Source organism: Pseudophryne corroboree, unplaced genomic scaffold, assembly GCF_028390025.1.
Source record: "Pseudophryne corroboree isolate aPseCor3 unplaced genomic scaffold, aPseCor3.hap2 scaffold_121, whole genome shotgun sequence".
Lineage (NCBI taxonomy): Eukaryota > Metazoa > Chordata > Amphibia > Anura > Myobatrachidae > Pseudophryne > Pseudophryne corroboree.
Window position 1 is genome coordinate 1477530 of NW_026967835.1, and position 21812 is coordinate 1499341.

Below are 21812 nucleotides of genomic sequence, written 5' to 3' on the forward strand. Positions count from 1 at the left end.
CGGGCACCCCCCTGTCAAGTTAAAGAGATCCAACTGAGGCAGCACAAGGGAACTCTCGAAAGAAGAACAAGGCTAGAGGAAGATCTGAGACAAAGAAATCTGACTTTTACCAGAGCTGTCCAGAGGAAAGCACAAACACAGTCCCCCACTACCACAAATAATGCAGTCGAGTTTCCCACATTTGGGGAAATCACAGGGGTCAGCATACCCAGAATGCAATGAATGAACCTCACCCTGGGAGAACAATCTTCATGACCATGGTATCGCCTATGCAAAATAAGTATGATTTGGGATAGGGTTGGGGAGGGCCGCTGCTCAGGCACATCTCTGTCAAGTAAAGGAGATTCAACTGAGGCAGCACAAGGGAACTCTCATCTGGGGACAACAACTGCAGGGAGAACACATATTTTCAGATAAACATGGGAGGGCAGAAGGCTGCCTAATACTGAAGCACCCCCAAACAACAAACCAAATGCAACAACTAGTACAAGCATTCCTGGGGGAAGGCCTGCAGCAGATGGATTTGCATATAGTGATGTCATCCAAGCAGTGGGTCAAAGTTGGCTTCAACCCTCGTCTGCATATGAAAAGAGAAAAGGGGCGTGCAGGGCATGGCGGCCTTTTGCGGCGCTTGGATGACCCCTAGTTCGCATTAAACACCTCCACCCTCCTTCGGTGTGGGGCTCATGTTGGCTATGCCCCAGCCCCTGAAGCATTCAAGCTGATTTCTTGCAGCAGCTGGGCACTGTAACAGCTCCAGAGCTGCTCTGAACGGCAAGTAAAAGGGTGTGGGCCCTGCAGCACTACCTGTAGTTTGCATTATGCATTGGAAGGCACAAAGTAAGCAGACGGGAGAAGTCAGGATAGTGCGCAAGGGCATAAAAGGGAGCGGCTCAAGAAAAGAGAAGTTGAAACAGACAGCAAACTAGGCTGGAGAGAGACCTGAGACAAAGAGATCTGAATTATACGAGAGCCGACCAGGGGAAACACAAATTATGCAGTCAAGTTTCCCACATTTGGGGAAATCGCAGGAGCAGCACACCCAGAGTGCAATGGGTGAGCCTTGCCCTGGGAGAAGCACCTACATGATCATAGTATCTCACCTGCCAGGTAAGTAGAAGTTGGGCTAGAGCTGGGGAGGGTCGCTGCTCGGGTACCCCCCTGTCAAGTGAAGGAGATTCAACTGAGGCAGCACAAGGGAACTCTCGAAAGAAGAACAAGGCTAGAGGAAGATCTGAGACAAATAAATCTGACTTTTACCAGAGCTGACCAGAGGAAAGCACAAACACAGTCCCCCACTACCACAAATAATGCAGTCGAGTTTCCCACATTTGGGGAAATCACAGGGGTCAGCATACCCAGAATGCAATGAATGAACCTCACCCTGGGAGAACAATCTTCATGACCATGGTATCTCCTATGCAAAATAAGTATGATTTGGGATAGGGCTGGGGAGGGCCGCTGCTCAGGCACATCTCTGTCAAGTAAAGGAGATTCAACTGAGGCAGCACAAGGGAACTCTCATCTGGGGACAACAACTGCAGGGAGAACACATATTTTCAGATGAACATGGGAGGGCAGAAGGCTGCCTAATAATGAAGCACCCCCAAACAACAAACCAAATGCAACAACTAGTGCAAGCATTCCTGGGGGAAGGCCTGCAGCAGATGGATTTGCATACGGTGATGTCATCCAAGCAGTGGGTCAAAGTTGGCTTCAACCCTCGTCTGCATATGAAAAGAGAAAAGGGGCGTGCAGGGCATAGCGGCCTTTTGCGGCGCTTGGATGACCCCTAGTTCGCATTAAACACCTCCACCCTCCTTCGGTGTGGGGCTCATGTTGGCTATGCCCCAGCCCCTGAAGCATTCAAGCTGATTTCTTGCAGCAGCTGGGCACTGTAACAGCTCCAGAGCTGCTCTGTACGGCAAGTAAAAGGGTGTGGGCCCTGCAGCACTACCTGTAGTTTGCATTGTGCATTGGAAGGCACAAAATAAGCAGACAAGAGGAGAAGTCAGGATAGTGCACAAGGGTATAAAAGGGAGGGGCTCATGAAAAAAGAAGTGGAAACAGACAGCAAACTAGGCTGGAGAGAGACCTGAGACAAAGAGATCTGAATTATACGAGAGCCGACCAGGGGAAACACAAATTATGCAGTCAAGCTTCCCACATTTGGGGAAATCGCAGGGGCACCACACCCAGAGTGCAATGGGTGAGCCTTGCCCTGGGAGAAGCACCTTCATGATCATAGTATCTCACCTGGCAGGTAAGTAGGAGTTGGGCTAGAGCTGGGGAGGGTCGCTACTCGGGCACCCCCCTGTCAAGTGAAAGAGATCCAACTTAGGCAGCACAAGGGAACTCTCGAAAGAAGAACAAGGCTAGAGGAAGATCTGAGACAAATAAATCTGACTTTTACCAGAGCTGACTAGAGGAAAGCACAAACACAGTCCCCCACTACCACAAATAATGCAGTCGAGTTTCCCACATTTGGGGAAATCACAGGGGTCAGCATACCCAGAATGCAATGAATGAACCTCACCCTGGGAGAACAATCTTCATGACCATGGTATCGCCTATGCAAAATAAGTATGATTTGGGATAGGGCTGGGGAGGGCCGCTGCTCAGGCACATCTCTGTCAAGTAAAGGAGATTCAGCTGAGGCAGCACAAGGGAACTCTCATCTGGGGACAACAACTGCAGGGAGAACACATATTTTCAGATAAAAATCTTGGTCATGCTCTGGTTTCTCTTCAGAACGAACAAATCTTTCGCCTCTTACTAAAGATTTCCGTGGAGAGGAGCAAAACCGAGTTTTATCTCAATTTTTGCATGCCCCATCTTTTTGGGGTTTCTTTTACCGGTTTAAAGATAGAATGAGTGTGCTTTAATGTAAGCTCATTTGCATAGAAATGACAGTAAATGTTTATTTATGTTCAAACAGAACTTTCTTGACCATGCTACTTGCTTTAAAGATCTGGGAGCACATGGAATACAGTACAAACCATGCTTATAGCAAGGAGAAGCCAGGTGAGAAATCTGCTTTCTTTCAAATTGGGCGCTCACTTTGATCTGAATGAGGACTGCTGGCACAGCACTCAGGCGACAGGTGGAATCTTGGTCATGCTCTGGTTTCTCTTCAGAATGAACAAATCTTTCGCCTTTTATTAAAGATTATCCGTGGAGAGGAGCAAAACTGAGTTTTATCTCAATTTTTGCATGCCCCATATTATTGGGGTTTCTTTTATCAGTTTAAAGACAGAACGAGTGTGCTTTCTTGTTAGCTTTAATGTAAGTTTATTTGCATAACAATGACAATAAATGTCTGTTTCTTTTCAAGCAGAACTTTCTTGACCATACTAATTGCTTGAAAGATCTGGGAGCACATGGAAAAGAGTACAAACCATGTTTATAGCAAGGGGAAGCCTGGTGAGAAATCTGCTTTCTTTCTTTCAAATTGGGTGCTCACTTTGAGCTGAATGAGGACTGCTGGCATGGCACTCAGGCGACAGGTGGAATCTTGGTCATGCTCTGGTTTCTCTTCAGAACGAACAAATCTTTCGCCTTTTACTAAAGATTTCCGTGGAGAGGAGCAAAACTGAGTTTTATCTCAATTTTTGCATGCCCCATATCATACCTCCCAACTGTCCCGATTTTCGCGGGACAGTCCCGTTTTTTGGGGACTGTCCCGCTGTCCCACCTGCGGGCCGCAGTGTCCCGCGGTGGGGAGGACAGTTGGGAGGCTCTGTCTGTCGCTGCCCTGCTTAGCAGAGCAGCGGTGAATAGTCGCTGTGCGCACAGCGTCTATTCACTGAAGTCAGAGGGAGAGGTGGCATGCCAGCGGCTCACAGAGCGCTGGGCATGCCCCCTCAGTGCCGAAAACGGGGGCGTGACTCGCGATCGCGGGTCCTCCCGCGAAGCCATGCCCCTTTTTACTTAGGCCACGCCCTTTTTGGGAGCGCGTGCGACTTCGCCGCGCGTGTGTCCCTCTTTGCGAGCCGACAAAGTTGGGAGGTATGCCCATATTATTGGGGTTTCTTTTATCAGTTTAAAGACAGAACGAGTGTGCTTTCTGGTTAGCTTTAATGTAAGTTTATTTGCATAACAATGACAGTAAATGTTTGTTTCTTTTCAAACAGAACTTTCTTGACCATGCTACTTGCTTGAAAGATCTGGGAGCACATGGAAAACAGTACAAACCATGCAGTATCACAAGAGCCTTTATTTGATCTTTCATGAAGATAGAGCAGAATTGAGGACACGTCAACAATTTCTGCCGAAGGTGGTTCATCTTTCCACATGGTGCCTTTGGCCACTGACACCTTCGTTGAGTCAAAGTCTCTGGCTGTGGTCAGAACTTTGAAAATTTATGTCACCAGAACGGTTCAGATTAGGAAAACAGAGGCTCTGTTTGTCCTGTATGCTCCCAACAGGATTGGGTGTCCTGCTTCCATGTAGACCATTATGCGCTGGATCTGTGGTAAGATTCAGCATGCTCATTCCATGGCAGGATTGCCGTTACTGAATTAGGTGAAGACCCATTCTACTAGAAAGGTGGGTTCATCCTGGGCAGCTGGTCGGGGAGTCTCGGCATTGCAACTTTGCCGAGCAGCTATTTAGTAAACACTTTTGCTAAGTTTTACAAGTTTGATACCTTGGCCGATGATAACTTCAAGTTGGGTCATTCGGTGCTGCAGAGTCGTACGCACTCTTCCACCCGTTCAAGAGCTTTGGTATAACCCCATGGTTCTTAATGTGACCCCAGCATCCTCTAGGTCGTATGAGAAAATAGGATTTTAATACCTACCGGTAAATCCTTTTCTCTTAGTCTGTAGAGGATGCTGGGCACCCGTCCCAGTCCATACTGTGTCTGCAGTTATTACTTGTGGTTATACACATGTTGTGTTATGGTTCTGGTCAGCTTTTTGCTGCAATTATTCATGCCGTTGGCTTGTGTTCTGTTGAATGCCACGTTCTGCGGCATGCTTAAGGTGTGAGCTGGTAAGATGCTCACCTTAGTTTAACAATAAATCCTTTCCTCGAAATGTCCGTCTCCATGGGCACAGTTCCTATAACTGGAGTCTGGAGGAGGGGCATAGAGGGAGGAGCCAGTTCACACCCTTTGATAGTCTTAAAGTGCCCATGTCTCTTGCGGATCCCGTCTATACCCCATGGTTCTTAATGTGACCCCAGCATCCTCTACGGACTAAGAGAAAAGGATGCCCTTGCGCACTATCCTGACTTCTCCTCCCGTCTGCTTACTTTGTGCCTTCCAACGCACAATGCAAACTACAGGTGGTGCTGCAGGGCCCACACCCTTTTACTTGCCTTACAGAACAGCTCTGGAGCTGTTACAGTGCCCAGCTGCTGCAAGAAATCAGCTTGAATGCTTCAGGGGATGGGGCATGGCCAACATGAGCCCCACACCAAAGGAGGGTGGGGGTGTTTAATGAGAACTAGGGGTCATCCAAGCACTGCAAAAGGCCGCCATGCCCTGCACGCCCCTTTTCTCTTTTCATATGCAGATGAGGGTTCCAGCCAACTTTGGCCCACTGCTTGAATAACATCACTGTATGCAAATCCGTCTGCTGCAGACCTTCCCCCAGGAAGGCTTGTACTAGATGTTGCATATGGTTTGATATTTGATGGTGCTTCAGTATTAGGCAGCCTTCCGCCCTCCCATGTTCATCTGAAAAGATGTGGTCTCCCTGCAGTTGTTGTCCCCAGACGAGAGTTCCCTTGTGCTTCCTCAGTTGAATCTCCTTAACTTGACGGGGGAGGGGCTGCCCGAGCAGCCACCCTCCCCAGCCCTATCCCAACTCATACTTATTTTGCATATGAGATCTCTTGATCATGAAGATTGTTCTCACAGGGTGAGGTTCATCCATTATATTTTAAAATAGGAAGGTACAAATTACATATTTGAATTGCATTTATGTGCTGGATTCAAATGTCCCCCCCCCCCTTCCTTTCTCAATTGTGCCCGTCAGCAGCTATTCTAAGGTTGCTGCCAATGGGTGTGACACATTAATTTCTTCTGTGGGGTACACTGGACTCCACAAGGATTCACATTGGGGTGTAGAGTAGGATCTTGATCTGAGGCACCAACCGGCTCAAAGCTTTTGACTGTTCCCAAGATGCTCAGTGCATTCTCCTCTATAACCCCGCTTCCATGAACAGGGAGCTCAGTTTGTAGTTGGTGCCTTCAGTAGCAGGCCACTTAACAGGGGCCTGCCTCAGGCAGCCTATTCTTAGCTATAAATTTTGACAAGAAAAGAAGAACTTGTTTTATGAGAATCTACAAGGGCTGCAGCAGGCTAGGTCTAATAGACATCTTTACTGCAGCTTCATCACTCCCAGCGGCGCTGTATACTCCCGTGCCCTGGTTGCTGGGTCACTGCAGCGGAGGGTCCGGTTTCATCCTAAGGTCAGTCACACACACACCACCCTTCCGGATCACGAGGCCGCTGATGAAGGGGAGCGTGGCCGTAGGGGGTGGACCGTGTGCGCACTGGCGTGGACACTGATTACTGGGCAGCCGCTCCACTAGCCACCAGGTACAGTTAAGGAGCACAGGTCTGGGGGTTTTTCTCCTATATTAACCCAATTTTGTACTGCCCGCAGCGCATTGTGATAGGTAATAGGGCCTGATTCAGGTTGGATTGCAATCACAATAAGCGATCCAACTGCAAAAATTGCTAAGAGCATACGCATGTGCCTGCATTTTCTGCGGCACCCCGCAGAGAATGCGATCGCCTCTGCCTGTCAATCGGGGCGGGGGGGGATAGGTGGGTCAGCAACACTCCATTTCCAAGTCAGGGATGGAGCGGTGCGGGGGCAAGGCTTCAAAATGGGGTCTGCAACGGAGTAGACACAGGGGGCGTGGTCACAGCGGCTGTATGACATCACATTCAGCCGCTGTGATCACAAAAATGGTGGCGGCTTCCTGCGCGCACATACAGTCGGCACCAGCAGGAGGCTACACCATTTTTTATGATCACGCTGAACTGCAGTGCGACTGCAATTACAGCATGGTCAAGAAGGGAGGCGTCATGCTGGGTGGCCATGCCCTTTCACTGTGCAGGAGCCAGCACCGCTCACACACTAGTCCCCGGGTGCAGCCCCCAACCCCCGGGACACCCGGAGCAACAAAATGTAGATTCAGGCCACCAGGCCACGCCCCTACCTATGAAACCATGCCTCCTTTTTACCATTGCGCTGCTTATCTGCGCGCACTGCATTACAATCTCCCTCGCCACCTCTCTGGGTGTCACCAGTGATAGTGACACCTCTGCCATGCTTGTAGCAGCTGGTCCTAAGATCTACGCCTCAAGCCCTGAGTGTTTGCCCTTGTGACTTGTTGATCATCATAGCGAAGCAGATGCTTACAGAAAACTGCAGGGGCTTAGATTGAAAATAAAAAAATTGATTGGTATAAGGTAGAGAGGAGCGGGTTCGGTTCTCCGAGAACCGAATTCCCCACGAACTCCACGTTGTTTACACTGGTCCGAGGCAGGCTCGGTTGTTCCCGCCTGACTCGCAAAACCTGAACAAGGGAAAATGTCATCATCCCGCTGTCGGATTCTCGCGAGATTCGGATTCCATATAAAGAGCTGCGCGTTGCCGCCATTTTTACTCGTGCATTGAAGAGAGAGCGGAATGGACGTGGCTATGTTCTCTCAGTGGAAATCTCAATATCAGTGCTCAGTATCAGTGGTACCTTATTGCTGCTCAGTAATACTAGTAGTGTGTCTCTCCTGCTCAGTGTCAGTTCTCAGTAGTATCCTCATCAGTGCTCAGTATCACTGCTCATTGTCTTGTGCTGCATTGTGGTGCTCAGCATACTACAGTACATTACTAATAGTCCAGTGCTGCATCTTGCTGCTCAGTGTCAGTTCTAGTATCCTCATCAGTGCTCACTATCACTGTTCATTGCATTTTGGTTTTCTGTATACTACAGTAACATAGTAATATAGTAACATAGTTTTTGAGGTTGAATAGAGGCAAATTGCCCATCGTGTTCAACCTGTTTTAAGTTGTGATGATTCTACATACCTGCTGAATAATGTTTTATGACTAGTTAGCTACTATAACTCATGTTACCCCCGGATTAACCATGTTGATATTTTAAGTATTATAACCTTAGATAGCTTTTTCATTCAGAAATGTATCCATTCCTTTTTTAAATCCAATTACAGAGTCCGCCATTACCACCTTCCCTGGCAGGGAATTCCACATCCTGATTGCCCTAACAGTGAAGATCATAGTATCTCACCTGGCAGGTAAGTAGGAGTTGGGCTAGAGCTGTGGAGGATTGCTGCTCGGGCACCCCCTGTCAAGTGAAGGAGATCCAACTGAGGCAGCACAAGGGAACTCTCGAAAGAAGAACAAGGCTAGAGGAAGATCTGAGACAAAGAAATCTGACTTTTACCAGAGCTGACCAGAGGAAAGCACAAACACAGTCCCCCACTACCACAAATAATGCAGTCGAGTTTCCCACATTGGGGAAATCACAGGGGTCAGCATACCCAGAATGCAATGAATGAACCTCACCCTGGGAGAACAATCTTCATGACCATGGTATCTCCTATGCAAAATAAGTATGATTTGGGATAGGGCTGGGGAGGGCCGCTGCTCAGGCACATCTCTGTCAAGTAAAGGAGATTCAACTGAGGCAGCACAAGGGAACTCTCATCTGGGGACAACAACTGCAGGGAGAACACATATTTTCAGATGAAAATCTTGGTCATGCTCTGGCTTCTCTTCAGAACGAACAAATCTTTCGCCTTTTACTAAAGATTTCCGTGGAGAGGAGCAAAACTGAGTTTTACCTCAATTTTTGCATGCCCCATCTTTTTGGATTTTCTTTTATCGGTTTAAAGATAGAATGAGTGTGCTTTAATGAAAGCTCATTTGCATAGAAATTACAGTAAATGTTTGTTTCTTTTCAAACAGAACTTTCTTGACCATGCTACTTGCTTGAAAGATCTGGGAGCACATGGAATACAGTACAAACCATGCTTATAGCAAGGAGAAGCCAGGTGAGAAATCTGCTTTCTTTCAAATTGGGCGCTCACTTTGATCTGAATGAGGACTGCTGGCATGGCACTCAGGCGACAGGTGGAATCTTGGTCATGCTCTGGTTTCTCTTCAGAATGAACAAATCTTTCGCCATTTATTAAAGATTTCCGTGGAGAGGAGCAAAACTGAGTTTTATCTCAATTTTTGCATGCCCCATATTATTGGGGTTTCTTTTATCAGTTTAAGGACAGAATGAGTGTGCTTTCTTGTTGGCTTTAATGTAAGTTTATTTGTATAACAATGACAGTAAATGTCTGTTTCTTTTCAAACAGAACTTTCTTGACCATGCTACTTGCTTGAAAGATCTGGGAGCACATGGAAAAGAGTACAAACCATGCTTATAGCAAGGGGAAGCCTGGTGAGAAATCTGCTTTCTTTCTTTCAAATTGGGTGCTCACTTTGAGCTGAATGAGGACTGCTGGCATGGCACTCAGGCGACAGGTGGAATCTTGGTCATGCTCTGGTTTCTCTTCAGAACGAACAAATCTTTCGCCTTTTACTAAAGATTTCCGTGGAGAGGAGCAAAACTGAGTTTTATCTCAAATTTTGCATTCCCCATCTTATTGGGGTTTTATTTTATCTGTTTAAAGATAGAACGAGTGTGCTTTAATGTAAGCTCATTTGCATAGAAATGACAGTAAATGTTTGTTTCTTTTCAAACAGAACTTTCTTGACTATACTAATTGCTTGAAAGATCTGGGAACACATGGAAAAGAGTACAAACCATGTTTATAGCTAGGGGAAGCCTGGTGAGAAATCTGCTATCTTTCTTTCAAATTGGGTGCTCACTTTGAGCTCAATGAGAACTGCTGGCATGGCACTCAGGCGACAGGTGGAATCTTGGTCATGCTCTGGTTTCTCTTCAGAACTAACAAATATTTCGCCTTTTATTAAAGATTTCCGTGGAGAGGAGCAAAACTGAGTTTTATCTCAATTTTTGCATGCCCCATATTATTGGGGTTTCTTTTATCAGTTTAAAGACAGAACGAGTGTGCTTTCTTGTTAGCTTTAATGTAAGTTGCCATAGATGCAGTGAAACACACGTGTAGGGCACGGCGTGTCCGCGTGTATTTGACTCATGTGAAATGTTATAAAACAAAAATATATGATTATGATGTTAGCTGTTAGTCTCCACTAATAGGGAATAGAAGCTGAGCTATAAGAAAGGAATACACTAGATATGATGTCACTTAGCAGATACAATGTCTAAAGTGCATACAGATAGCTACTAATAACTCTTGATAAGAAAGTATATCAGTGTGGGTATATTTATATGATGGGATATTGGGACTAGTGAATATATATCACTCCTGCTGTCCAGATTGGCAATAACCAGACAATTATGATAAGAGTAGAGATGTCACATGGGCTGCTATAGATATTAATTTAATGCTGTATGTGTCATTTGTTACAAATGGATACATTTTCTATGAGTCAGCCTAGCAGCTGCATGTTCTAACAGAACACTATCCTCACACAGAATCTGCTAACCTTGAGATAACTAAATGACAGTGTGTAACAGTCTCTTTACTATAAGACTGTTACAAAGTAATATATATATTTGAAGTCAGTCTAGCAGCTGTGTGTTCCAGCAGTTTATAAGACAAAGAAAATCTCCTATTGTGGAATCTAGACACATGGGACTGCTGGCCTGTGTCATACTATTTCTATGTAATACCAGTAACATGTATATAACTGTTACATAATTGTTACAAATGGATAAATCTTTGAGTCAGCCTAGCAGCTGCATGTCCTAACAGGACACCATAAATCCTTTACAGTGTAACAAATTGATTGGTAACACTTAAAGGCTGGAGAGCAGTTATATGCCTTACTAGCATACTCAATATACCACATTATTACACCAGTTACCACGATTATTGACAGCGCATTTGATATATTATATTACCCTCACACTGAGTCTGTTTACCTTTAGATAACTAAGTGACCGAATATGTAACAGTTTCTCTATCATAAGACTGTTACAAAGTGAGATAGATATATTTGGAAGTCAGTCAAACAGCTGTGTGTTTCAGCGGTTTATAAGAAAATTCCTCATTGTGGAATCTGGACCACTAAGGGTTATTATATATATAGCACATGGAATTGCCACATCTCCCTATATGATAATTTCATTACACTGTAACATAATAAGAATTAACTCTTTAACAGTGTAAATAGAGAGTAATGAATCTCTGACACATGGAATATATTATTTCTTAGATGAATTGGATAAACCATTATGACAGACACTTTGCTTCCTAATAAGAATTGAGGTGGCTATACCTCTAAGGAAAGCATTATTGCCTACGCCTAGATCAGATTAAATAAGATCTGGCTGAATATATGAAGGAAGGTTGCTATTTATATGAGAATTGGAATTGCTATATTCCTTAAGGCAACCCCACCGATTGATATATGTTGTCAATTAAGTATATCTGAACGGCTATATCTGGACCAGATTTAATAAGATCTGGCTGATTATATGAAGGAGGGCTGCTATTTATATTGGAATTGCCATATTCCTTAAGGCAACCGCACCTGTTGGTATATCTCGCCAATTAACTATATCTAAACAGCTAAATTAAAGCTATTCATCATTTTTTTAGTTTGGATATTAATAAATATGATCTTTCCATGATGCATAGAGATTTCCCTATCAAGTGATTCCTTATCCGATATAGAAAGCTATCCCCCTGTGGTATTGAATTTAGGAATATAGTCTTAGGGGACACAGAGAAATAAGTGATCCCCATCTACCTAAGCACCCCACAAATTGGAGGTTAGCTTACCGGTTATACTCAATCACCCCCACAAATTCGCCAATGGGGATGGCTTCCCGGGAGGTAACCCCTATTGAGTGAAGGGAGTATATAGGATACGACCCAGTGGTACCTGACGACATAGATACTAACAGCTATTTAATAACATTACGCTAGAAAGTGATTATTAGCAACATATATATCTATATAAACAACCCCGCCAGGGTTGTGCCTTCAAAAATAATCACACACGGACACGCTTTTTAAACCTTTTTTTCACATCTCTTTATTCTTCTTATGCACATGTATGTTAGTTCTGTGATTTTAACCTTTATGTTTCACTGCAGTTTGGGATAATAATATTAATATTTATCCAATTTTAATACATACTTAATAAAGGTTATATTTTATGATTCATTCATTCTGTCCAGTGCGTCAACAGTGCAGATTTCTTCTTGTTTTTTCTCCCAAATTCTATAACAATGACAGTAAATGTTGTTTCTTTTCAAACAGAACTTTCTTGACCATGCTACTTGCTTGAAAGATCTGGGAACACATGGAAAACAGTACAAACCATGCAGTATCACAAGAGCCTTTATTTGATCTTTCATGAAGATAGAGCAGAATTGAGGACACGTCAACAATTTCTGCCGAAGGTGGTTCATCTTTCCACATGGTGCCTTTGGCCACTGACACCTTCGTTGAGTCAAAGTCTCTGGCTGTGGTCAGAACTTTGAAAATTTATGTCACCAGAACGGTTCAGATTAGGAAAACAGAGGCTCTGTTTGTCCTGTATGCTCCCAACAGGATTGGGTGTCCTGCTTCCATGTAGACCATTATGCGCTGGATCTGTGGTAAGATTCAGCATGCTCATTCCATGGCAGGATTGCCGTTACTGAATTAGGTGAAGACCCATTCTACTAGAAAGGTGGGTTCATCCTGGGCAGCTGGTCGGGGAGTCTCGGCATTGCAACTTTGCCGAGCAGCTATTTAGTAAACACTTTTGCTAAGTTTTACAAGTTTGATACCTTGGCTGATGATAACCTCAAGTTGGGTCATTCGGTGCTGCAGAGTCGTACGCACTCTCCCACCCGTTCAAGAGCTTTGGTATAACCCCATGGTTCTTAATGTGACCCCAGCATCCTCTAGGTCGTATGAGAAAATAGGATTTTAATACCTACCGGTAAATCCTTTTCTCTTAGTCCGTAGAGGATGCTGGGCACCCGTCCCAGTCCATACTGTGTCTGCAGTTATTACTTGTGGTTATACACATGTTATGTTATGGTTCTGGTCAGCTTTTTGCTGCAATTGTTCATGCCGTTGGCTTGTGTTCTGTTGAATGCCACGTTCTGCGGCATGCTTAAGGTGTGAGCTGGTAAGATGCTCACCTTAGTTTAACAATAAATCCTTTCCTCGAAATGTCCGTCTCCCTGGGCACAGTTCCTATAACTGGAGTCTGGAGGAGGGGCATAGAGGGAGGAGCCAGTTCACACCCTTTGAAAGTCTTAAAGTGCCCATGTCTCTTGCGGATCCCGTCTATACCCCATGGTTCTTAATGTGACCCCAGCATCCTCTACGGACTAAGAGAAAAGGATGCCCTTGCGCACTATCCTGACTTCTCCTCCCGTCTGCTTACTTTGTGCCTTCCAACGCACAATGCGAACTACAGGTGGTGCTGCAGGGCCCACACCCTTTTACTTGCCTTACAGAACAGCTCTGGAGCTGTTACAGTGCCCAGCTGCTGCAAGAAATCAGCTTGAATGCTTCAGGGGATGGGGCATGGCCAACATGAGCCCCACACCAAAGGAGGGTGGGGGTGTTTAATGCGAACTAGGGGTCATCCAAGCACCGCAAAAGGCCGCCATGCCCTGCATGCCCCTTTTCTCTTTTCATATGCAGATGAGGGTTCCAGCCAACTTTGGCCCACATCTTGGATGACATCACCGTATGCAAATCCGTCTTCTGCAGACCTTCCCCCAGGAATGCTTGTACTAGTTGTTGCATATGGTTTGATATTTGATGGTGCTTCAATATTAGGCAGCCTTCCACCCTCCCATGTTCATCTGAACAGATGTGGTCTCCCTGCAGTTGTTGTCCCCAGACGAGAGTTCCCTTGTGCGTCCTCAGTTGAATCTCCTTAACTTGACGGGGGAGGGGCTGCCCGAGCAGCCACCCTCCCTAGCCCTATCCCAACTCATACTTATTTTGCATATGAGATCTCTTGATCATGAAGATTGTTCTCACAGGGTGAGGTTCATCCATTATATTTTAAAATAGGAAGGTACAAATTACATATTTGAATTGCATCTATGTGCTGGATTCAAATGTCCCCCCCCCCCCTTCCTTTCTCAATTGTGCCCGTCAGCAGCTATTCTAAGGTTGCTGCCAATGGGTGTGACACATTAATTTCTTCTGTGGGGTACACTGGACTCCACAAGGATTCACATTGGGGTGTAGAGTAGGATCTTGATCTGAGGCACCAACCGGCTCAAAGCTTTTGACTGTTCCCAAGATGCTCAGCGCATCCTCCTCTATAACCCCGCTTCCATGAACAGGGAGCTCAGTTTGTAGTTGGTGCCTTCAGTAGCAGGCCACTTAACAGGGGCCTGCCTCAGGCAGCCTATTCTTAGCTATTAATTTTGACAAGAAAAGAAGAACTTGTTTTATGAGAATCTACAAGGGCTGCAGCAGGCTAGGTCTAATAGACATCTTTACTGCAGCTTCATCACTCCCAGCGGCGCTGTATACTCCCGTGCCCTGGTTGCTGGGTCACTGCAGCGGAGGCTCCAGTTTCTTCCTAAGGTCAGTCACACACACACCGCCCTTCCGGATCACGAGGCCGCTGATGAAGGGGAGCGTGGCCGTAGGGGGTGGACCGTGTGCGCACTGGCGTGGACACTGATTACTGGGCAGCCGCTCCACTAGCCACCAGGTACAGTTAAGGAGCACAGGTCTGGGAGTTTTACTCCTATATTAACCCAATTTTGTACTGCCCGCAGCGCATTGTGATAGGTAATAGGGCCTGATTCAGGTTGGAATGCAATCACAATAAGCGATCCAACTGCAAAAATTGCTAACAGCATACGCATGTGCCTGCATTTTCTGCAGCACCCCGCAGAGAATGCGATCGCCTCTGCCTGTCAATCGGGGCGGGGGGGGGAGAGGGGGGTCAGCAACACTCCATTTCCAAGTCAGGGATGGAGCGGTGCGGGGGCAAGGCTTCAAAATGGGGTCTGCAACGGAGGAGACACAGGGGGCGTGGTCACAGCGGCTGTATGACATCACATTCAGCCGCTGTGATCACAAAAATGGTGGCGGCTTCCTGCACGCACATACAGTCTGCACCAGCAGGAGGCTACACCATTTTTTATGATCACGCTGAACTGCAGTGCGACTGCAATTACAGCATGGTCAAGAATGGAGGCGTCATGCTGGGTGGCCATGCCCTGTCACTGTGCAGGAGCCAGCACCGCACACACACTAGTCCCCGGGTGCAGCCCCCAACCCCCGGGACACCCGGAGCAACAAAATGTAGATTCAGGCCACCAGGCCACGCCCCTACCTATGAAACCATGCCTCCTTTTTACCATTGCGCTGCTTATCTGCGCGCACTGCATTACAATCTCCTTCGCCACCTCTCTGGGTGTCACCAGTGATAGTGACACCTCTGCCATGCTTGTAGCAGCTGGTCCTAAGATCTACGCCTCAAGCCCTGAGTGTTTGCCCTTGTGACTTGTTGATCATCATAGCAAAGCAGATGCTTACAGAAAACTGCAGGGGCTTAGATTGAAAATAAAAAAATTGATGGGTATAAGGTAGAGAGGAGCGGGTTCGGTTCTCCGAGAACCGAATTCCCGACGAACTCCACGTGGTTTACACTGGTCCGAGGCAGGCTCGGTTGTTCCCGCCTGACTCGGAAAACCTGAACAAGGGAAAATGTCATCATCCCGCTGTCGGATTCTCTCGAGATTCGGATTCCATATAAAGAGCTGCGCGTTGCCGCCATTTTTACTCGTGCATTGAAGAGAGAGCGGAGAGGACGTGGCTATGTTCTCTCAGTGGAAATCTCAATATCAGTGCTCAGTATCAGTGGTTACTTATTGCTGCTCAGTAATACTAGTAGTGTGTCTCTCCTGCTCAGTGTCAGTTCTCAGTAGTATCCTCATCAGTGCTCAGTATCACTGCTCATTGTCTTGTGCTGCATTGTGGTGCTCAGCATACTACAGTACATTACTAATAGTCCAGTGCTGCATCTTGCTGCTCAGTGTCAGTTCTAGTATCCTCATCAGTGCTCACTATCACTGCTCATTACATTGTGGTGTTCTGTATACTACAGTAACATAGTAATATAGTAACATATAGTAACATAGTTTTTGAGGTTGAATAGAGGCAAATTGCCCATCGTGTTCAACCTGTTTTAAGTTGTGATGATTCTACATACTTGCTGAATAATGTTTTATGACTAGTTAGCTACTATAACTCATGTTACCCCCGGATTAACCATGTTGATATTTTAAGTATTATAACCTTAGATAGCTTTTTCATTCAGAAATGTATCCATTCCTTTTTTAAATCCAATTACAGAGTCCGCCATTACCACCTTCCCTGGCAGGGAATTCCACATCCTGATTGCCCTAACAGTGAAGATCATAGTATCTCACCTGGCAGGTAAGTAGGAGTTGGGCTAGAGCTGTGGAGGATTGCTGCTCGGGCACCCCCTGTCAAGTGAAGGAGATCCAACTGAGGCAGCACAAGGGAACTCTCGAAAGAAGAACAAGGCTAGAGGAAGATCTGAGACAAAGAAATCTGACTTTTACCAGAGCTGACCAGAGGAAAGCACAAACACAGTCCCCCACTACCACAAATAATGCAGTCGAGTTTCCCACATTGGGGAAATCACAGGGGTCAGCATACCCAGAATGCAATGAATGAACCTCACCCTGGGAGAACAATCTTCATGACCATGGTATCTCCTATGCAAAATAAGTATGATTTGGGATAGGGCTGGGGAGGGCCGCTGCTCAGGCACATCTCTGTCAAGTAAAGGAGATTCAACTGAGGCAGCACAAGGGAACTCTCATCTGGGGACAACAACTGCAAGGAGAACACATATTTTCAGATGAAAATCTTGGTCATGCTCTGGCTTCTCTTCAGAACGAACAAATCTTTCGCCTTTTACTAAAGATTTCCGTGGAGAGGAGCAAAACTGAGTTTTACCTCAATTTTTGCATGCCCCATCTTTTTGGATTTTCTTTTATCGGTTTAAAGATAGAATGAGTGTGCTTTAATGAAAGCTCATTTGCATAGAAATTACAGTAAATGTTTGTTTCTTTTCAAACAGAACTTTCTTGACCATGCTACTTGCTTGAAAGATCTGGGAGCACATGGAATACAGTACAAACCATGCTTATAGCAAGGAGAAGCCAGGTGAGAAATCTGCTTTCTTTCAAATTGGGCGCTCACTTTGATCTGAATGAGGACTGCTGGCATGGCACTCAGGCGACAGGTGGAATCTTGGTCATGCTCTGGTTTCTCTTCAGAATGAACAAATCTTTCGCCATTTATTAAAGATTTCCGTGGAGAGGAGCAAAACTGAGTTTTATCTCAATTTTTGCATGCCCCATATTATTGGGGTTTCTTTTATCAGTTTAAGGACAGAATGAGTGTGCTTTCTTGTTGGCTTTAATGTAAGTTTATTTGTATAACAATGACAGTAAATGTCTGTTTCTTTTCAAACAGAACTTTCTTGACCATGCTACTTGCTTGAAAGATCTGGGAGCACATGGAAAAGAGTACAAACCATGCTTATAGCAAGGGGAAGCCTGGTGAGAAATCTGCTTTCTTTCTTTCAAATTGGGTGCTCACTTTGAGCTGAATGAGGACTGCTGGCATGGCACTCAGGCAACAGGTGGAATCTTGGTCATGCTCTGGTTTCTCTTCAGAACGAACAAATCTTTCGCCTTTTACTAAAGATTTCCGTGGAGAGGAGCAAAACTGAGTTTTATCTCAAATTTTGCATTCCCCATCTTATTGGGGTTTTATTTTATCTGTTTAAAGATAGAACGAGTGTGCTTTAATGTAAGCTCATTTGCATAGAAATGACAGTAAATGTTTGTTTCTTTTCAAACAGAACTTTCTTGACTATACTAATTGCTTGAAAGATCTGGGAACACATGGAAAAGAGTACAAACCATGTTTATAGCTAGGGGAAGCCTGGTGAGAAATCTGCTATCTTTCTTTCAAATTGGGTGCTCACTTTGAGCTCAATGAGAACTGCTGGCATGGCACTCAGGCGACAGGTGGAATCTTGGTCATGCTCTGGTTTCTCTTCAGAACTAACAAATATTTCGCCTTTTATTAAAGATTTCCGTGGAGAGGAGCAAAACTGAGTTTTATCTCAATTTTTGCATGCCCCATATTATTGGGGTTTCTTTTATCAGTTTAAAGACAGAACGAGTGTGCTTTCTTGTTAGCTTTAATGTAAGTTGCCATAGATGCAGTGAAACACACGTGTAGGGCACGGCGTGTCCGCGTGTATTTGACTCATGTGAAATGTTATAAAACAAAAATATATGATTATGATGTTAGCTGTTAGTCTCCACTAATAGGGAATAGAAGCTGAGCTATAAGAAAGGAATACACTAGATATGATGTCACTTAGCAGATACAATGTCTAAAGTGCATACAGATAGCTACTAATAACTCTTGATAAGAAAGTATATCAGTGTGGGTATATTTATATGATGGGATATTGGGACTAGTGAATATATATCACTCCTGCTGTCCAGATTGGCAATAACCAGACAATTATGATAAGAGTAGAGATGTCACATGGGCTGCTATAGATATTAATTTAATGCTGTATGTGTCATTTGTTACAAATTGATACATTTTCTATGAGTCAGCCTAGCAGCTGCATGTTCTAACAGAACACTATCCTCACACAGAATCTGCTAACCTTGAGATAACTAAATGACAGTGTGTAACAGTCTCTTTACTATAAGACTGTTACAAAGTAATATATATATTTGAAGTCAGTCTAGCAGCTGTGTGTTCCAGCAGTTTATAAGACAAAGAAAATCTCCTATTGTGGAATCTAGACACATGGGACTGCTGGCCTGTGTCATACTATTTCTATGTAATACCAGTAACATGTATATAACTGTTACATAATTGTTACAAATGGATAAATCTTTGAGTCAGCCTAGCAGCTGCATGTCCTAACAGGACACCATAAATCCTTTACAGTGTAACAAATTGATTGGTAACACTTAAAGGCTGGAGAGCAGTTATATGCCTTACTAGCATACTCAATATACCACATTATTACACCAGTTACCACGATTATTGACAGCGCATTTGATATATTATATTACCCTCACACTGAGTCTGTTTACCTTTAGATAACTAAGTGACCGAATATGTAACAGTTTCTCTATCATAAGACTGTTACAAAGTGAGATAGATATATTTGGAAGTCAGTCAAACAGCTGTGTGTTTCAGCGGTTTATAAGAAAATTCCTCATTGTGGAATCTGGACCACTAAGGGTTATTATATATATAGCACATGGAATTGCCACATCTCCCTATATGATAATTTCATTACACTGTAACATAATAAGAATTAACTCTTTAACAGTGTAAATAGAGAGTAATGAATCTCTGACACATGGAATATATTATTTCTTAGATGAATTGGATAAACCATTATGACAGACACTTTGCTTCCTAATAAGAATTGAGGTGGCTATACCTCTAAGGAAAGCATTATTGCCTACGCCTAGATCAGATTAAATAAGATCTGGCTGAATATATGAAGGAAGGTTGCTATTTATATGAGAATTGGAATTGCTATATTCCTTAAGGCAACCCCACCGATTGATATATGTTGTCAATTAAGTATATCTGAACGGCTATATCTGGACCAGATTTAATAAGATCTGGCTGATTATATGAAGGAGGGCTGCTATTTATATTGGAATTGCCATATTCCTTAAGGCAACCGCACCTGTTGGTATATCTCGCCAATTAACTATATCTAAACAGCTAAATTAAAGCTATTCATCATTTTTTTAGTTTGGATATTAATAAATATGATCTTTCCATGATGCATAGAGATTTCCCTATCAAGTGATTCCTTATCCGATATAGAAAGCTATCCCCCTGTGGTATTGAATTTAGGAATATAGTCTTAGGGGACACAGAGAAATAAGTGATCCCCATCTACCTAAGCACCCCACAAATTGGAGGTTAGCTTACCGGTTATACTCAATCACCCCCACAAATTCGCCAATGGGGATGGCTTCCCGGGAGGTAACCCCTATTGAGTGAAGGGAGTATATAGGATACGACCCAGTGGTACCTGACGACATAGATACTAACAGCTATTTAATAACATTACGCTAGAAAGTGATTATTAGCAACATATATATCTATATAAACAACCCCGCCAGGGTTGTGCCTTCAAAAATAATCACACACGGACACGCTTTTTAAACCTTTTTTTCACATCTCTTTATTCTTCTTATGCACATGTATGTTAGTTCTGTGATTTTAACCTTTATGTTTCACTGCAGTTTGGGATAATAATATTAATATTTATCCAATTTTAATACATACTTAATAAAGGTTATATTTTATGATTCATTCATTCTGTCCAGTGCGTCAACAGTGCAGATTTCTTCTTGTTTTTTCTCCCAAATTCTATAACAATGACAGTAAATGTTGTTTCTTTTCAAACAGAACTTTCTTGACCATGCTACTTGCTTGAAAGATCTGGGAGCACATGGAAAACAGTACAAACCATGCAGTATCACAAGAGCCTTTATTTGATCTTTCATGAAGATAGAGCAGAATTGAGGACACGTCAACAATTTCTGCCGAAGGTGGTTCATCTTTCCACATGGTGCCTTTGGCCACTGACACCTTCGTTGAGTCAAAGTCTCTGGCTGTGGTCAGAACTTTGAAAATTTATGTCACCAGAACGGTTCAGATTAGGAAAACAGAGGCTCTGTTTGCCCTGTATGCTCCCAACAGGATTGGGTGTCCTGCTTCCATGTAGACCATTATGCGCTGGATCTGTGGTAAGATTCAGCATGCTCATTCCATGGCAGGATTGCCGTTACTGAATTAGGTGAAGACCCATTCTACTAGAAAGGTGGGTTCATCCTGGGCAGCTGGTCGGGGAGTCTCGGCATTGCAACTTTGCCGAGCAGCTATTTAGTAAACACTTTTGCTAAGTTTTACAAGTTTGATACCTTGGCTGATGATAACCTCAAGTTGGGTCATTCGGTGCTGCAGAGTCGTACGCACTCTCCCACCCGTTCAAGAGCTTTGGTATAACCCCATGGTTCTTAATGTGACCCCAGCATCCTCTAGGTCGTATGAGAAAATAGGATTTTAATACCTACCGGTAAATCCTTTTCTCTTAGTCCGTAGAGGATGCTGGGCACCCGTCCCAGTCCATACTGTGTCTGCAGTTATTACTTGTGGTTATACACATGTTATGTTATGGTTCTGGTCAGCTTTTTGCTGCAATTGTTCATGCCGTTGGCTTGTGTTCTGTTGAATGCCACGTTCTGCGGCATGCTTAAGGTGTGAGCTGGTAAGATGCTCACCTTAGTTTAACAATAAATCCTTTCCTCGAAATGTCCGTCTCCCTGGGCACAGTTCCTATAACTGGAGTCTGGAGGAGGGGCATAGAGGGAGGAGCCAGTTCACACCCTTTGAAAGTCTTAAAGTGCCCATGTCTCTTGCGGATCCCGTCTATACCCCATGGTTCTTAATGTGACCCCAGCATCCTCTACGGACTAAGAGAAAAGGATGCCCTTGCGCACTATCCTGACTTCTCCTCCCGTCTGCTTACTTTGTGCCTTCCAACGCACAATGCGTACTACAGGTGGTGCTGCAGGGCCCACACCCTTTTACTTGCCTTACAGAACAGCTCTGGAGCTGTTACAGTGCCCAGCTGCTGCA

The 21812-nt window shown here is 44.5% G+C and overlaps 18 non-coding genes across 18 annotated transcripts; 11 read left to right on the forward strand and 7 right to left on the reverse strand.

The window, feature by feature from the left end:
• Nucleotides 1-120: 120 nt before the first annotated feature.
• Nucleotides 121-284, reverse strand: LOC134992186 (U1 spliceosomal RNA). The gene has a single exon (XR_010196373.1). It is a non-coding gene; the product is annotated as a U1 spliceosomal RNA (small nuclear RNA).
• A 671-nt stretch (nucleotides 285-955) lies between these two features.
• LOC134992351 (U1 spliceosomal RNA) lies at nucleotides 956-1118 on the reverse strand. Its single transcript, XR_010196527.1, has one exon. It is a non-coding gene; the product is annotated as a U1 spliceosomal RNA (small nuclear RNA).
• A 152-nt stretch (nucleotides 1119-1270) lies between these two features.
• LOC134992485 (U1 spliceosomal RNA) lies at nucleotides 1271-1434 on the reverse strand. Its single transcript, XR_010196645.1, has one exon. It is a non-coding gene; the product is annotated as a U1 spliceosomal RNA (small nuclear RNA).
• Nucleotides 1435-2108: 674 nt separating this feature from the next.
• Nucleotides 2109-2271, reverse strand: LOC134991888 (U1 spliceosomal RNA). Its single transcript, XR_010196109.1, has one exon. It is a non-coding gene; the product is annotated as a U1 spliceosomal RNA (small nuclear RNA).
• Nucleotides 2272-2423: 152 nt separating this feature from the next.
• LOC134992162 (U1 spliceosomal RNA) lies at nucleotides 2424-2587 on the reverse strand. The gene has a single exon (XR_010196350.1). It is a non-coding gene; the product is annotated as a U1 spliceosomal RNA (small nuclear RNA).
• Nucleotides 2588-2731: 144 nt separating this feature from the next.
• LOC134992023 (U5 spliceosomal RNA) lies at nucleotides 2732-2847 on the forward strand. Its single transcript, XR_010196218.1, has one exon. It is a non-coding gene; the product is annotated as a U5 spliceosomal RNA (small nuclear RNA).
• Nucleotides 2848-3117: 270 nt separating this feature from the next.
• Nucleotides 3118-3234, forward strand: LOC134992081 (U5 spliceosomal RNA). Its single transcript, XR_010196275.1, has one exon. It is a non-coding gene; the product is annotated as a U5 spliceosomal RNA (small nuclear RNA).
• A 286-nt stretch (nucleotides 3235-3520) lies between these two features.
• Nucleotides 3521-3633, forward strand: LOC134992073 (U5 spliceosomal RNA). Its single transcript, XR_010196267.1, has one exon. It is a non-coding gene; the product is annotated as a U5 spliceosomal RNA (small nuclear RNA).
• Nucleotides 3634-8435: 4802 nt separating this feature from the next.
• On the reverse strand, nucleotides 8436-8598 carry LOC134992037 (U1 spliceosomal RNA). The gene has a single exon (XR_010196232.1). It is a non-coding gene; the product is annotated as a U1 spliceosomal RNA (small nuclear RNA).
• Nucleotides 8599-8742: 144 nt separating this feature from the next.
• On the forward strand, nucleotides 8743-8858 carry LOC134992015 (U5 spliceosomal RNA). Its single transcript, XR_010196212.1, has one exon. It is a non-coding gene; the product is annotated as a U5 spliceosomal RNA (small nuclear RNA).
• Nucleotides 8859-9128: 270 nt separating this feature from the next.
• LOC134992045 (U5 spliceosomal RNA) lies at nucleotides 9129-9244 on the forward strand. The gene has a single exon (XR_010196239.1). It is a non-coding gene; the product is annotated as a U5 spliceosomal RNA (small nuclear RNA).
• A 286-nt stretch (nucleotides 9245-9530) lies between these two features.
• LOC134992007 (U5 spliceosomal RNA) lies at nucleotides 9531-9646 on the forward strand. Its single transcript, XR_010196204.1, has one exon. It is a non-coding gene; the product is annotated as a U5 spliceosomal RNA (small nuclear RNA).
• Nucleotides 9647-9921: 275 nt separating this feature from the next.
• Nucleotides 9922-10037, forward strand: LOC134992062 (U5 spliceosomal RNA). Its single transcript, XR_010196256.1, has one exon. It is a non-coding gene; the product is annotated as a U5 spliceosomal RNA (small nuclear RNA).
• A 6627-nt stretch (nucleotides 10038-16664) lies between these two features.
• Nucleotides 16665-16827, reverse strand: LOC134992049 (U1 spliceosomal RNA). Its single transcript, XR_010196243.1, has one exon. It is a non-coding gene; the product is annotated as a U1 spliceosomal RNA (small nuclear RNA).
• A 144-nt stretch (nucleotides 16828-16971) lies between these two features.
• On the forward strand, nucleotides 16972-17087 carry LOC134992016 (U5 spliceosomal RNA). The gene has a single exon (XR_010196213.1). It is a non-coding gene; the product is annotated as a U5 spliceosomal RNA (small nuclear RNA).
• Nucleotides 17088-17357: 270 nt separating this feature from the next.
• LOC134992046 (U5 spliceosomal RNA) lies at nucleotides 17358-17473 on the forward strand. Its single transcript, XR_010196240.1, has one exon. It is a non-coding gene; the product is annotated as a U5 spliceosomal RNA (small nuclear RNA).
• A 286-nt stretch (nucleotides 17474-17759) lies between these two features.
• LOC134992008 (U5 spliceosomal RNA) lies at nucleotides 17760-17875 on the forward strand. The gene has a single exon (XR_010196205.1). It is a non-coding gene; the product is annotated as a U5 spliceosomal RNA (small nuclear RNA).
• Nucleotides 17876-18150: 275 nt separating this feature from the next.
• LOC134992063 (U5 spliceosomal RNA) lies at nucleotides 18151-18266 on the forward strand. Its single transcript, XR_010196257.1, has one exon. It is a non-coding gene; the product is annotated as a U5 spliceosomal RNA (small nuclear RNA).
• Nucleotides 18267-21812: the final 3546 nt, after the last annotated feature.